This window comes from Balaenoptera borealis (assembly GCF_965194805.1).
Source record: "Balaenoptera borealis genome assembly, chromosome: 7".
In the NCBI taxonomy this organism is placed as follows: Eukaryota; Metazoa; Chordata; class Mammalia; order Artiodactyla; family Balaenopteridae; genus Balaenoptera; species Balaenoptera borealis.
Window position 1 is genome coordinate 128,794,447 of NC_138864.1, and position 15,018 is coordinate 128,809,464.

A 15,018-nucleotide genomic window follows, 5' to 3' on the forward strand; every position below is an offset into this window, starting at 1 on the left:
TCTTCCATAACATTCTTCTTCCCACCCCCAGAATTAATTTTTTTTTTTTACATTTGCTTAGTTTTTTATGCATTTACTACTAGTTCGAAGCTAAACCTTCCTCCCAAATGTCTTTATTTCCTCCAGCAGCTTACGAAGAAAAGGTGAATGGGAGGTAATTTTTTTGTAACTATACAAGTCTGAATATGAAAGTTTGGTTAAATATAAATTATTTTTTTATATTTAAAAACTATAAATGAGGAATGAAAAGGTATGTGGTTTACAGGGACTTAAACCCTCATCTTCCATAGCTGTCAGGTAATAGTTAACTTAATGCTGGAAAATCAAGAAATAGCAGGGGAACCTTTTTATTTAGTGTTTACGAGCTTATTATTCTTTATTAGTTAGTTCAAAATTAATTACCCTTCAGAATCGTGAAGTCACTGCTCCACCGCCCCCCAGCTTCCAGTGTCAGCTCTGAGAAGTCTGAAGCTCTTCTTCCTCCTGGACCTGAGTGTGAACTGCTTCTCATTCTCCCTGAGAGAACGTGCCGGCCTTTGTCCCAGTGTCGGTGAGTCACTCTCATGTTCCATGTTGGGCACTGAGTGAGCACTTTCAATCTCCAAGTTCTTGTCCTTTAGAGCTGAGAAATTTTCTTGACTTTGTCATTTCCTCCATCCTGTTTTCTCTCCTCTCCCCACTTGGAATTCTATTAGTTGGATGTTAGATCTCCTGAACTGGTCCTCTACTATTCTTAACTCTTCCCTGTGGTTGTCATTTTTGACCTATTTTCTTTAACTTCCAATCTTTTAGATACATTATCATTTCTAAATTTCAAGAGGCCCTTTCTGTTCACTAGCTATTCCATTTTTAATGGAATCCTGGCTCTTCTCATGGATGCAATCTCAGTCTCTCGCAGGACACTGATGATAGATTTTACTTTTTGCTTATCCTGTGCATATTCCGTCTCCCCCTGGGGTTCTTTATTGTTTGTTTGTTTTGGCCCCTACTTTCCCATGAGAGGTCTTTCTCTTAAGTATGGTAAGGCTTAGTCGTCTGTTCATATTTAAGAAGGAAGCACTAAAAATGATAATTTGAAACTCTAAGATTGCATGGGTGGCACCTGACAAGACTTCCTGTTGGGTAATCAAGCTGCGTTTTTCATGGACACCCAACTGCTAGCAGGGTGTGAGGCTTTCCTCCTGGGTAGACAGATTCCCCAGATAAGACTCTCTGATCTCCTTCTTGGGGTATTAAAGCTTGGTTGTCCAGGTGAAGGGAGATGGGAGCTCACACATTTAGTTTGTAAGCACTCATCCCATCCTCCATTCCCCCCATCTGTGCCCAGGCCACAGTCTCACCTTCTCTGGAGAATAACCCTCCCTCTACTGCTGAGGTCGGGAAGAGGCAGTGGTCTGGTACCCTGGATGGAGGGGAAAGATGTGGGGATCAAATCGCTTCATAAGCAGGCTTTTCACCAATCCTCCTTATCTTAACCTGTCCCACTTTATCCCCACTTTCACAGGTGTCTGGTAGTACCACTTTTGGGGACTTTAAGGGATTCTGGAATATAAATCAAGCACAGATGGCTTAGGATTCAGCTTTCTTGGGTCTGCTAAATTAGTTACTTCCAAAATTCTCTCAGGTCTGCTAAATTTCAAAAATTTTTTATGGCTTTCTCCTCTCAAGTTTTCCTTCTTTTAGGTTTATACTTCTCTGACCCTCAGTGTTCTCATCTGTGAAATGGGGGGTATTATTAGGATGCTTTCTGCTGAGTCAGAAAACTCAACTCAAAGTACCTTAAAAAACAAGAAAATAATTTCATGTAATTGGAAGATTACACACAGAGTGGGCTTCAAAGTGGGTTTTCCAGCAGCTCAACAGTGACATCCAGGGACTGAATTCTGCCATCCCCAAGTTGGTCTATTATGAAGACTGGTGCTTTCTTCTTTCATGTAATTTTATAATTTCTGTTTATTTTATTTTGTTCATTATTTCTTCTTTCCCTAGCAAGTGGAATTTCTGTTTATCCTTTTATTCATGTTAATTTGACACTTCAGTGGTTACTTTCTCATTCTTAACACATATACTTAGACTTATGTTTTTTTCAACCTAACCCCACAGGGAAACCTTACTAGGTAACTTATCCCACACTAAGGTGAAGCTTTCACAACACTTTTTTAAAACCATTCTCTCACTGCTTTCCACTCACCCCTCCTAAGTTCTGGACTGTGCTGAGATTGTTTTAAAAATATTTAGTTTGAGATTATTACTAAATTTTTCCAATGGTACGGAAGCCACCATATCCTTAATGACTAGAAGAGTACCTAGCTACTAAATATACAGCTATAAAATGAATAAATAAATGAATGTCTTTTTGTGCCCTAATAAGATATATGACATCTTTGGAAATATATGAGTTTTTAATTGCAATCTTCCCTGCCCCCCTAAGACTACAGATTATTTAATAATCCTTAACAGGTTATAAAAGGGAAGTTTGATGTTGGTCTCTCTCTCCTATGTAAGTAATTTTTCTATGTGAAAGCTTGTAAATCTTTTTTATTATTATCATCATTATTCTTGGAATTCGTGAATCGTATAACTCTGGATCTGTTTATTTCCTGCTTAATAATCTTGCCTAGGACTCTGTGACTTTTTTAATGTACACTCAAGTCTTTCCTCAGCTCACTGACCAGTTCTTCTATTATTTATTTACTTTTTCCTACTTGTTCTTTTTTCTTCTCCTAGAAGTCTATTACTTAGACTAGGTATATTAGCTCTGTAGTCCATGTCTATTATTTCATTAGTGATTTCCTTCTCTTTGTTCTTTTGCTCTGTGACACGAAATAGTTATTCCACTTGATTCTACCAGATGATTAATTCAATTTGCAGAAGGACTGTATTATTTTTCTATTGCTACTGTAACAAATTACCACAAACTTAGTGGCTTAAAGCAATACAAATGTATTATCTTACAGTTCTGGAGGTCAGAAGTCTAAAATCAAGGTGTCAGCAGGACTGTGTTCCTTCTGGGGACTCTAGGGGAGAATCTGTTTGTCTTTTCCAGCTTCTGGAGGCTGCCAGCACTCCTCGGCTTAAAGTCCCTTTTTCAGATCACTCCACCCTCTGCTTCCACTGCCACATTTCCTTCTCTGACCCTCCTGCCTCATCTTTCACTTATAACAATGCTGTGGGACTTCCCTGGTGGCGCAGTGGTTAAGAATCCGCCTGCCAATGAAGGGGACACGGGTTCAAGCCCTGATGCAGGAAGATCCCGCAGAGCAACTAAGCCCATGTGCCACAACTATTGAGCCTGCGCTCTAGAGCCCGCGAGCCACAACTACTGAGCCCGCGAGCCACAACTACTGAGCCCGCGAGCCACAACTACTGAGCCTGCACGCCACAACTACTGAAGCCCACGCGCCTGGAGCCCATGCTCCGCAACGAGAAGCCACCACAATGAGAAGCCCGTGCACCGCAACAAAGAGTAGCCCCCACTCGCCGCAACTAGAGAAAGCCCACACATGGCAATGAAGACCCAACACAGCCATACATACATACATACATACATAAGTAAATTTATTTATTTTAAAAAAACAATGTTGTGATGACACCGGGCCTATCAGATCACCTAGGATAATCTCGAGACCCCCCCTCACTTAATCACACTGCAAAGTCCCTTTTGCCATGTAAGGGGTCATGTTTACAGGCTCTTGGGGTTAGGACTTGGGTACCTTCGCGCGACACTATTCTGTCTACCACAAGGACTGTCACATCTTTTGTCTACTGAATTTTTAATGTTTTTCCCACATTCTAGGCAATCCTTTTTCTACTCTAATTACATCTCTTTGAAAATTGGTATTTACTTTTGGGGGCTAATTACAAATTCTTATTTGTCTCTCCCATTAGTTAACTTCAGTTGGAATCACATTTTCTCGCTATTCATCTCGGCCTTCGTCACTCAGTCCTAAGCGAATGGTAACTTTTCTGTATCTGCCGCTATTCTTCCCTTCACACCTACTCAGGGCAGACAGTCGCTCAAACAGTGACAAAACATCTGGAGGGCCCAGTAATTTTTGTTCTTGGGGAGTACAGATGAACTGACCAGAAATATTGACTCAGGAGAAAGACGACTCAGTGCTCTGGCATCTCTCAAGATACAAATAGCGCTCCTTTCTCAAAGGGAGAAAGACTGAAGGGAGGATTCAGGCCAACAACCCAAGGCAGCAGGGTACAAATGCACTAAGCCCTCTTGTGGAATCACAAAACTTCAGTCTTACCCCAGGTTTCTAAGAAAGGTAAGTATTCCCCACTGCATTTCCTTTCTCACTTCCGTCCATCACTAAAGAGAGAGAAATCCAATACTCTCTCTCTTTTGGAGAACCTGAGGTCTTGAAACCACTGAAATGTTATACACTATTTCCAGAGCTCATGAGTTTCATCATTTTACTTGCCAGTATATAGTTCATAAGAGAACAGGGGTAAAGATAGTATAGATGTATTCAGGTAGTGTGACCCAAAACTACTAAACTTTGACTACAAATTTAGCAACCAAAACAAAAAGAGAAACATTTAAGTTACAGAATTAATGGATATTTCTGTATAACAAAGAGATTTACAGTAAGATGGCATAGCATTATAAGATTTTCAAGTATCTTTGAATATAATAGTCTTAGAGATAAGTATATTTTACTTTTTATCCCATTTCTTTACAAATTATATGGTATGTATCTGTAGTTAATGCTCATTTAACTTCTATATCTGATAAATTACAAATACAATTCCAAACTACATTTCATTCCCTATACTTGTGAAGAAAAGCATTATTCCAGTAACCAGTTCACTGCTAGAAAAAATAATCTGATGAATATTCAGAATTTTGAAAGGGAATCAGAGTAGACAGTATTCCTGCTGCCAATGTAAAATTAAGTGAAAAGACATAAATGCCTACTTTGTGGGTGTGATGTCTACAAAGCTCAATACAGATGTCTAGACTAATCAATGTTTTCAAAGGAAAATAACTAAAGTGATATTTCTATAACACTGTGTGTTTATTTTTTGGTGACACAATGCTAGGCACACAATACGTAGTTAATAAACACTGACTGAGTTGCATACTAAAATCAAGAATACATTCTTATTGTCCTCAAAGAAATTACGCCTTTTTTAAATGACTAGATTCATCTGGAATAACACAGTTTTCAAAGACACCACCATCCTTTACTATATATCTCACTACCTAAGTGAGAAAAGTAAGCTTGTTTGGGCGGAATATCCTATCATAAATGACTGGAAGGAAATGATGACTCTTGTAAGGAATCATGATACACTGCAAACAATTCTGGAATGTTACACAAATTTAAGCTGCAGCAACAAAGTGATCAAAATATCCTAAAGAACTGTATTATCATTACTTTACTTCAAAATGAATCTAAAATATTCAATGTCAGCATTGTCTAGTCAATAAGTCAAATTGGTAGACAAAACCTGTTTGGACTAGTCATGAAAAATAAAAAGGGATTCGCCAAGAAAACCACAAAGCAGCTCATTTAAGGTCAATTTAACGGTATTATTCTGTTTTCCTTCCAGCCTCAACGTAAGACTTCACTACCTCAAAGGAAATTGTAAGAGTATCTATTTGCATTCCCCCTAGGTGATTGGCAGTTCACCACCAATTAGTTCAAAATTACACTGTTACTAGCATGCAATAAAAACAACACCTTTCATCTTTCTTACACAGGTAAGAATACCTTCAGAGCCAATAACTTTGATCAAATGAGTATTTTTGATCCTGCCCCACCCATCTCTTTGGATTCAGGAAAACTAATAGCTGAAGGCAACTTTTCCCAGCTTTATTCTTAAACTGAAAAACTAGTGTGGTATTGAAAATATTTTGCTTGCAAGATAACATAATTTCCCAAAGTCCAGCACTTCTTCAATAATTAAGCTGTCCTTACACCTTTTCTTTTTTTTTTTTTAGGTACTTATTTATTTATTCATATTTGGCTGCGTGGGGTCTTTCATTGCTGTGCGTGGGCTTTCTCTAGTTGCGGTGAGCAGGGGCTACTCTTCGTTGCAGTGCACAGGCTTCTCACTGCGGTGGCTTCTCTTGTTGCAGGGCACGGGCTCTAGAGCGCAGGCTCAGTAGTTGTGGCGCACGGGCTTAGTTGCTCCGCAGCATGTGGGATCTTCCCAGACCAGGGCTCGAAACCATGTCCCCTGCATTGGCAGGTGGATTCTTAACCACTGCGCCACCAGGGAAGCCCACACCTTTTCTTAATATGTAAGAGAGCCTTAACTGACATGCATTCATATGTTAAAGGACAGACACTAATTATTTAATGTAAAATGTATAATGTTATATTTTTTAAAACAAACATAAATCTCCAACTGGGTATATAAACAATTCAAAGAATATGAAGCAATAAAACAATCTCCCTAAACAATTCAGTACCATAAACAATTCAGTGTCCTAAACTTAGTCCCATAATGAATACTACTTGGAAATAGATACCTCTAGTATAAACATTATTTTTTTCATTTAACTTTTAAATTTAGCATATAGCCAAAAGAAAGCTGATTAGAAAATCTGTTATCTAAGTAACTCTTTAAAATTTTCATTATACTTAGTACTTTAAATTGACCAAAGTTATTTCTATCACCAAGAATGTGAGGTCACTCAAGTACTTTTCATTATTTCTAGTCACTTAGACAAACAAGTTAGTTGTTAAAGCCCAAGACTCCTAATAATTCACAGAATGAACAGTCTCCATCCCCTAAGCAAACACCAATTACCGTACACCATAAAGCCACTGATGATTAGACAGACCCCAGAAAGATTTTGAAAACTGAAGTCTGGCCATGAAATCTCTAAAGCATCTATCTGGGCATGAACAAATACTATTACTATCTACAGAGGAGATAGACAATCCGCATACTCAAAAACTCTATTTCTATTCCATTTGCAGTGCTAACATTTGTTAAAAATAATAGTTTCTATTTACTTCTGACATATCCACAAAAATATGGCTAATTATAGAACCAAGTAATATGAGACTTTTGATATTCAACACAATTTTGAAAATGCAAAATACTTTGATTATAAATGACCACAAGCAAGATGGAGAGTATTAAACAAGCAGCTTTAGGAACATTATATGAAGCTATGTACAATTAAAGTGATGGTTTGGCCTTTTTTCTTCTACTTTGGCTATAAGTTATTGGTAGCTCTTAAGCTAGATAAGATGCTGAGATTATTTTGTATGTGCTACTCTCGGGAACACCATCCTCCACATAAGTGTGGTTGAACAAGCAGCTTGTGTGCATTAATTCATCTTCTGCTAACAAATTTGGATCATCTATACAGAGTAATCTCTTTCTCTAAATTTCAGAGAATATATGGTACTTAACTCTTAAATTATTCTATAGTTTGTTATTCCAAAGGATTCCTCATCTACTAATACTGTATCTCTTCAGTCAATTCATTTCATCCCTTCATCATCTCATTATCTGGGTCACATTTTATTGTCATGAAAAGTGATTATATGGTCCAAGAAACTGAATAAATTTTAACAAGGTGTCTCTCACAGTTTCAGAACCTTGGACCCAAATTTTGATACCTTATTAGAAACCGTTTAATTAGTATTACCAGTAGAATTAATACTCTTTTCTGTTAGTTCATAAAGTCAAGATATTACTAAATATTTTCTTCTATCACAGTATTGCCCAAAAGAGGGTCATTCAGCGTCAACAATCTTTGCTATGTATGTTTGTGATGAAAGCTGATATTTGATCACCTTCAGCCTGTCACTAAGCCCAAACATTTCTCGAAGTGGGCCAGAGTCTGCTAAGTCTGAGACAGTCTCACTTCAGTGGTATAACCAACAGAATAACCATTGCTAGACTACAGAAGAATGCCTAAGGAAAGTCAAGATGAAAGTAACATAGCGGACATGAGATAAAACCCAACATAAGCTTCCTTATACTATTACAGGTGTTATGTGAAAGACATCATATAGCTAACTGTCTTGCCAATGACAATGGGAAAGCTTCCGACAGGATGCTAGAACTCTAAAGCAAGCATAGACTGCCTGGCAAACTCAGCTTTGTTATAAACAGCAAGATTCAAGGATTGATGGTGACAAAATGCTTCTGACAGGTCACTTAGTTCCACAAAAAATTCAGGTATGTCGTTTTTTTCAATCCTTTACCTTTCAGAATACAAAGGTACTGCAACATGACACTCAGCAAAAATGAAACAAGTACATCTTCTGTGCTCTTAAAAATAAAGAATCAACATCAACTTCAATAGAAAAAGCTTTAAAAAAAAGATTAGAATGAAGCAGGAAAGTAACTGCCACCAAAAGTGATATACTAACTTTTTATCATGAAGATGAAAATAGTACCTAACAAAACTGAATTGAATCATTAAGTTCAAAGGCTATAATATTTTTAAATAAATTACATTAAAAGAACTGTGAAGGTTTTGAACTTAAACAACAAAAAATAATTCCTATTCATTATGGTGCTTCTAAAGGTACCCAATACACCCACAGGCTATACACACAAAAGCTAATTATTTCAATTAATGCTGTTGCATAACTTAAACACTTAAACAGGCTAATGATAAATATATAACTTAATCCTGGGAAGGAATTACAAAAGATTTTCTACCACGATCAATGTAATGAGACTTTCTGCTGGGCTACTCTTCAGGGGTCCTGGAGTAGAAATGGATTGTGACTGCTCCTATTTCATGCCTTAACAATAGGGGAAAATCACCTTATTTCTGCTTCTTCACTAACACCTCCAGCCCCTCAATCTTGGTTTGTCTCCAGAGGTCTCTAGTATGGGCTTTCCTAAATACTCTTCCATGTGATTGTCTTTTATGCTATCACCAAATTTTACTTCTTCCTTCTTCACATCTATGGTAAAATGACAACCATCCACCATGCGTGTTTTTCATCTATCCATTTACACATGCAACAAATATTTACTACCAACCCACCACATGTCTGGCAGTATCAGAGGATCAGGAAGAAAACAAGCAAAAATCTCTGCCCTGTGGAGTTCCTGTTCCAGGTGGAGAGATGGGCAATATATGAAAAGTGAGCAGCATGTCAGCGATTGGAAAGTGCCATGGAAACAATAAAGCAGGAAGGGGGAAAGAAGTGCCAGGGTGGAGGTGGGCCTGGCACTACGAAATCACAGCCACAAGGCTCACAGCATGGGAAAGCCCACCGAGAAGGGGACCATTAGGTAAAGACCTGAACGGCAGGAGGCAGAGGTGGGGCAGGCCGCATGAGAGAAGAACAGCAAGGAGACTGCAGGAGAGGAAGCCAGAGGCTGCAGAGGCTACAGACGGGGAGCCAACAAGTGAGATGTGACTTACATTTTCAAGCGCTCTCCTTGACTCACAAGGCCACAGATGGATGCAGGCAGCCCACTAGGAAACTACAGAATCTAACCAAGAGGTGACTGGCCACTCAGACCAGAGTGGTGACAGCGCAAGTGGTGAGGCGTGGTCAGATGCTGGAGAGGCTTTGAAGCGAGAGCTGACAGCTTTGCGAAGGAATCCACATGGGAATTAAGAGAAAGAGACGCCAAGGAATTAGCCTGAGCACCTGGAGGAATGGATTTGCCACCTACAGGGATGGGTCCACTCTAACAGAGGCGGAATTAGTTGATCCTGGACTAGATATGTTCAAGATGCCAATTAGCCCAGTGGAGTGTCTACTAGGAGGCTGGATCTACACAGTTGGAGGTCAGCAGCACACAGGTGGTATAAAGCCATGCAGCCAAAGGACACAACCAGAGGAGGGCAGGCAAACAGAAAAGAGAGGTTTAAGGACCGAGGCATGAGGCAGACCCGTGTGAAGAAGCAATGGACACAGAGAAAACTCAGCAAAGTAGGTTGAGAAGCAGCAGCCCATTAAGTGGAAGGACAAGGAAAGAGTAGCAAACTGAAAAGCAAGCGGAATAAAACTATTTCAAGGAGAGGGGAGTGTAAGATGAGGACTCTGAACTCATGGCCAACCTGGCACCAGCACTTCGGGAGAGTCGTGGAGGCAGAAGTGAGTTCAAAGCCAAACGTTCAAAGCACAGAAATGAAGCCAACAAGAATACAACCCTTGGGAGTTCCGCTATAAAAGTGGGAAAGCAATGAGGTGGTGAGCTGGAGTGGGTAGGAGGTCAAGATAGATTGATTTGCTTTCCTTCCTTCTGAGGAAATAAAAATTTGTATTCTAAGGCAAGTCAAGGAAAATGTTAACATAAAAAGTTTTCTCTGCCCTTTGGCCGCCTCTCTCCCCACACTGTGCACCATGTATCTGCACTATGCATTGACCACACGGCCCCATCCGCAGAAATACCTGCTCAACCATAAAGAGCAACGTTCTCCTGGCACCAACAAGATGACTCCTTAGGAGATAACCTTCCTTCTTAACCCTGTAAAGGACCGCAATGACCCACTACCCACTACTCACTTTGTATGTGTAGGTCTGGACTGTATAAATTGTTCATAATACGTCATTTAATGTACAGCCCTCTGTCTCAAAAACTTACACAACTGTGCTTTGACCTCTAAGAGGAGGAACGGTTCTTGGAGTTTTCTGAGAGACTGTTCCCAAGTTATAATCCTCAATTTGGTTTGAATAAAATTTTCCATTTCTTTCTTAGATCAACTGATTAGTTTTTCATCGACACTTCCTTCCTTTCCTTCCTCTCTTTCACTTGGTCTTTCATTCTGTTGAGAAAAATCACAGTAATTCTCTATGCTGATGGAAATGATCCAGTTGGTGAAAAACTGCTTTTGTAAGAGAAATGTAGAACGGCTAGAGTTCTGTCCTAGAATCAGTGAGAAGCGACAGAATCCAGTGCAGGAGGGGAGGGCCAACCGCAGCCAGAAGCAGGGACAATCCAGCCACGGTGTAAGGAGAAGAGGCAGCACAAGCAGGGGCAGCTGCAGGTAGGTGAATCCACACAAAGGGAAACGCTCGTGCAAGTTTTGTCATGATTGCTTCTATTTCCTCAAGAAAATAGGAAGCAAAGTTATCATCTGAGAGTGACAGTGAAGAAGGTCTGAGAAAAGAGAAGATATAACTAGTCATCGAGGAGAACCTACGGTCATGCACATAAAGAAAGGCCAGGCAGTCACGGTCAGAGGTGAACAGACGTGAGTGCAGAGGACATCCAGAGCTGGCTGGAAGCAAGGCTGGAGTCTTGCCAGGCATGAGTACAACAAAGTGAGAAGGAAAGGGGACTGAGGGTGCACGTGAGGGACCGGTTATAACAAGGGACCGGTTATAACGACGGCCCAGGAATTTAAACTGTGACAAAGCAAGGGTACGATGGAAAAGGGTGGGGGTGGTAATGAAAAGTTATTAGGATAAATAAATGACACGTTAAGTCTCAATACTGAAGAACTGTGGGAAGTGAGGTGGAAATATCAGAGCTGGAGAGGAGGAGGACTGATTTTGAGATTATGCAAGAACCTGAGCTCCCGCTCATGACAAGGCCTGCGTTATAATCCCAGGCAATAAGCAGCTGAGGGAGATCATTGGAAGAGAGAGGTCAAGGAGCTCCCAGAGTACTGCGACACTGAAACCACCAAGAATTATGATAGGTGTTGTAGAGAGAATGATCACGAATGTGGAGATAAAACAACGTCCTCCAGGAGAGCGCAGGAACAGCCTGGGATGGGAGGGGTGCCTGAAAAGGGGAGAAGGCATCAATCAGGTCCAGGTCTAAAGACGTGAGATTCAAAGTGTCTGAAAGAGAGCAAGAGGAGCCCAGCCAAACTCTAGGAGGAGCAAATGCGGCTGTGGGGAAACAGAGCTCCCACCGAGGGGGCTCCCGAGGAACCACGGTGCTTCACGCAAGAGGGTGAAGGCTGAGCATCCAGGGTTCTGAGGTTCTCAGGGTTCTGAGTCAGAGCTCAGCTCCACGCGCTAAAGCAGAAAGTTTCACGAGCTATGGGACAGTGGGAAATTGGGGCAGAAATGGGACAAAAAGAGACATGGGGAACACAGAGTCTGAGATGCAAAGAACTGGAAATCCCACGCTCCTCATGCCAGCCATCAGAAAGGGGCAAAGAGCAAAACGCACCCATTATCCCTGCGGGTCCCAAGTGCCGAGGGCGGGAAGGCGCAGGAGTCTTGTCAGAGCCGCACGAGCTCTGGGGACATCACTTTACTCTTGCCAGGGTAGGTGGACGTGAGGGAAGGGGGCTTAGCCAGATGGCGTGGCGCTCGGGCTCCCTCCTGCTCCAGGATCACATACAAGTCCCCTCCATTTCTTTCCAAGTCTTTCAGCGCTGGACACAACCTTCACAGAGTCTCACTGTTTCTTTTCCTGTTCTTCAGTTAACTAGTCCATGATCTTGAGTCTCAGGTTCTAAATTCACCTGCACAATGTCTGGTGCTTAGAAGAAGATGTGCAGTAAACAGAAAAGGGAGGAGAAAGAGTGGAGCAGACTGGTAACAGGATGGCTTATTTATAACAGTATACCTGTTAGCTTTATTTTATTACTGTATTTTATGAAATAACAATAATATTAACAAGAACAAAACCTCTAGCACCATCAAGTGTCAATGAGAAGCAATGGAGAAGTCACAGGCAGGCAGCCCATCCTAAAGCTACACTGATAACTTAAACACCAGGCATGAAAACCCAACTCCAGGAATCTAATAACTACCACAACAAGTCATCTTATCTTCCAGAAAAAAATAGTGTTAGTCCCACAGTAAAGCACCTCTTGATATTAAGTATCATGTTTTTTCCAGATAACTGTAAAGCTGGGATCAGAGCAAACCATGCAGATGTTCCCAAGATTCAAGATTCATGCGATGCGCGTCACAGCCCACGCAAACCAAGAAAGCACACTCAATGTGCCCTTAGCAAACACCACCACAAATTCTGGGGTGAATCACCGCTGTAATCTGTATTTTTAAAAATCTTTTACTCTATCCTGCAATTCTTTTTAATAGCCCAGAGTAAAAAAGTTAAAACTTCACTTTTTAAAAATAATTTAAAATATAAAATAACTGTTACAACAAAATACACTTGACATAGTACTAGATTAAATAAAATCCCTGAGGGGTTTCCCTGGTGGCACAGTGGTTAAGAATCCGCCTGCCAGTGCAGGGGATACGGGTTTGAGTCCTGGTCCGGGAAGATCCCACATGCCGCGGAGCAACTAAGCCCGTGCGCCACAACTACTGAGCCTGTGCTCTCGAGCCCACATGCCACAACTACTGAAGCCCGTGTGCTGCAACTACTGAAGCTCGTGCTCTGCAACAAGAGAAGCCACCGCAACGAAGCACACGCACTGCAAGGAAGAGTAGCCCCCACTCACCGCAACTAGAGAAAGCCCACACGCAGCAATGAAGACCTAATGCGGCCAAAAATAAATAAATTTTTAAAAAATAAAATAAAATCCATGGGGTGATTTCCATCACTAACCTCCCATGATCTATATTTTCTTAAAAAATAGCAAATCATAAAATACAGTTTTGTCCCATCTTGGTTTTTTCCTCTGCACATACTGATAAATATACTTTACTGAAGCTCACAATTCTTAGTCTATGTTAGTCAAAATGTCCATTTTGCCATAGAACGCTTTATGTTACAAGCCTATTATTTTCTACCTGAAACAGTCCATAGTGCTAATCAACAGCAAACAGCAAAACTATAGCATTTATCCCAACAAAGAGTCTCACTGGAAAGATTTTAATGACAACCTACCAACAGAGCAGTCAGAAGTAGTGCATGGCTTCCCAAAACGGCAGAAAATAAAATTACCTTTAGCATTAGCTATCATACCATCCTAATCCTCTACAAACTATAACATTTTTGTGCTAGCTGGAGAGTTTTGTTTATTTTGGCTTTGCCTCATCATATAATACCTTAAACTTCTGGCAAGTATTTCCTTTTCAATTTCTTTTCTTTTAATAAATTTATTTATTTTTTTTAAATTTATTTATTTATTTATTTATTTATTTATGGCTGTGTTGGGTCTTCGTTGCTGTGCCCGGGCTTTCTCTAGTTGCAGCGAGCGGGGGCTACTCTTCTTTGTGGTGCTCGGGCGTCTCATTGCAGTGGCTTCTCTTGTTGCGGAGCACAGGCTCTACGCGAATGGGCTCAGTAGTTGTGGCACACGGGCTCAGTAGTTGTGGCTCACAGGCTCTAGAGCTCAGGCTCAGTAGTTGTGGCGCACAGGCTTAGTTGCTCCACGTCATGTGGGATCTTCCTGGACCAGGGCTTGAACCCGTATCCTCTGCACTGGCAGGCGGATTCTTAACCACTGTGCCAGCAGGGAAGTCCTCCTTTTCAATTTCTTTAGATATAACGAACCACTTTTGATGTGAGGAGCCAAGGATCTAGAAAGATTCTGGAGGGACTTTTTTTTCCCCACTGCTGAAGGACAAAGTGAGAAAAGGCTATATGTGGAAGTTTGCTTTGATTAGACTTAATTCAAATTCTTTAATTCACAGAGCAGTGTGTTTTATCCTCCCTAGATCTTAGCCTCCTGAGCTGTAAGGCAGAACTAGTATATTTCTAGGCTGACACATAAGCCCCACACACTGCAGGAGGCAGCTGGACATGTATTCTTTATGATTCAGGCATGTTTTATTACACAGCAGCATGATTACCTAACTAAGATAAATTCATTATAATATTAACTACTTTAATGAAATATGATAAAGCTGACAGTATTGATTAAAGTTATAATTTTTAAATTAAATAGGCTTATATATTAAAGTAGCTTTAATAAAGTTAGAAGAATAAAAGATACCTGTAGTTCCAGTCTAAAAGTTATCAGTATCAAAGCATATAATTATTACTGACAAGAATTCTCTAGAATAGATACAATCTGAAATTCTTTGATCTAAGAATAAAGCTCTAAATGTTATCAACACTTTTGGGTTGATGATTTAAATTCACTATTTGTAACTGAAAAAAATAGGTATTTTCCTTCCCATTTCTCAGTATTTCACAGTTAAAGTAACCTTCCATTTTATACCTACTCTTGAATTATGG

At 40.4% G+C, this 15,018-nt stretch overlaps 1 protein-coding gene across 10 annotated transcripts in view; it reads right to left on the reverse strand.

Annotated features, from left to right (window-relative positions):
- LMBR1 (limb development membrane protein 1) overlaps positions 1-15,018 on the reverse strand; it is a 163,713-nt gene that overhangs the window by 64,879 nt on the left and 83,816 nt on the right. The gene's annotated exons all lie outside the window — the stretch shown is intronic.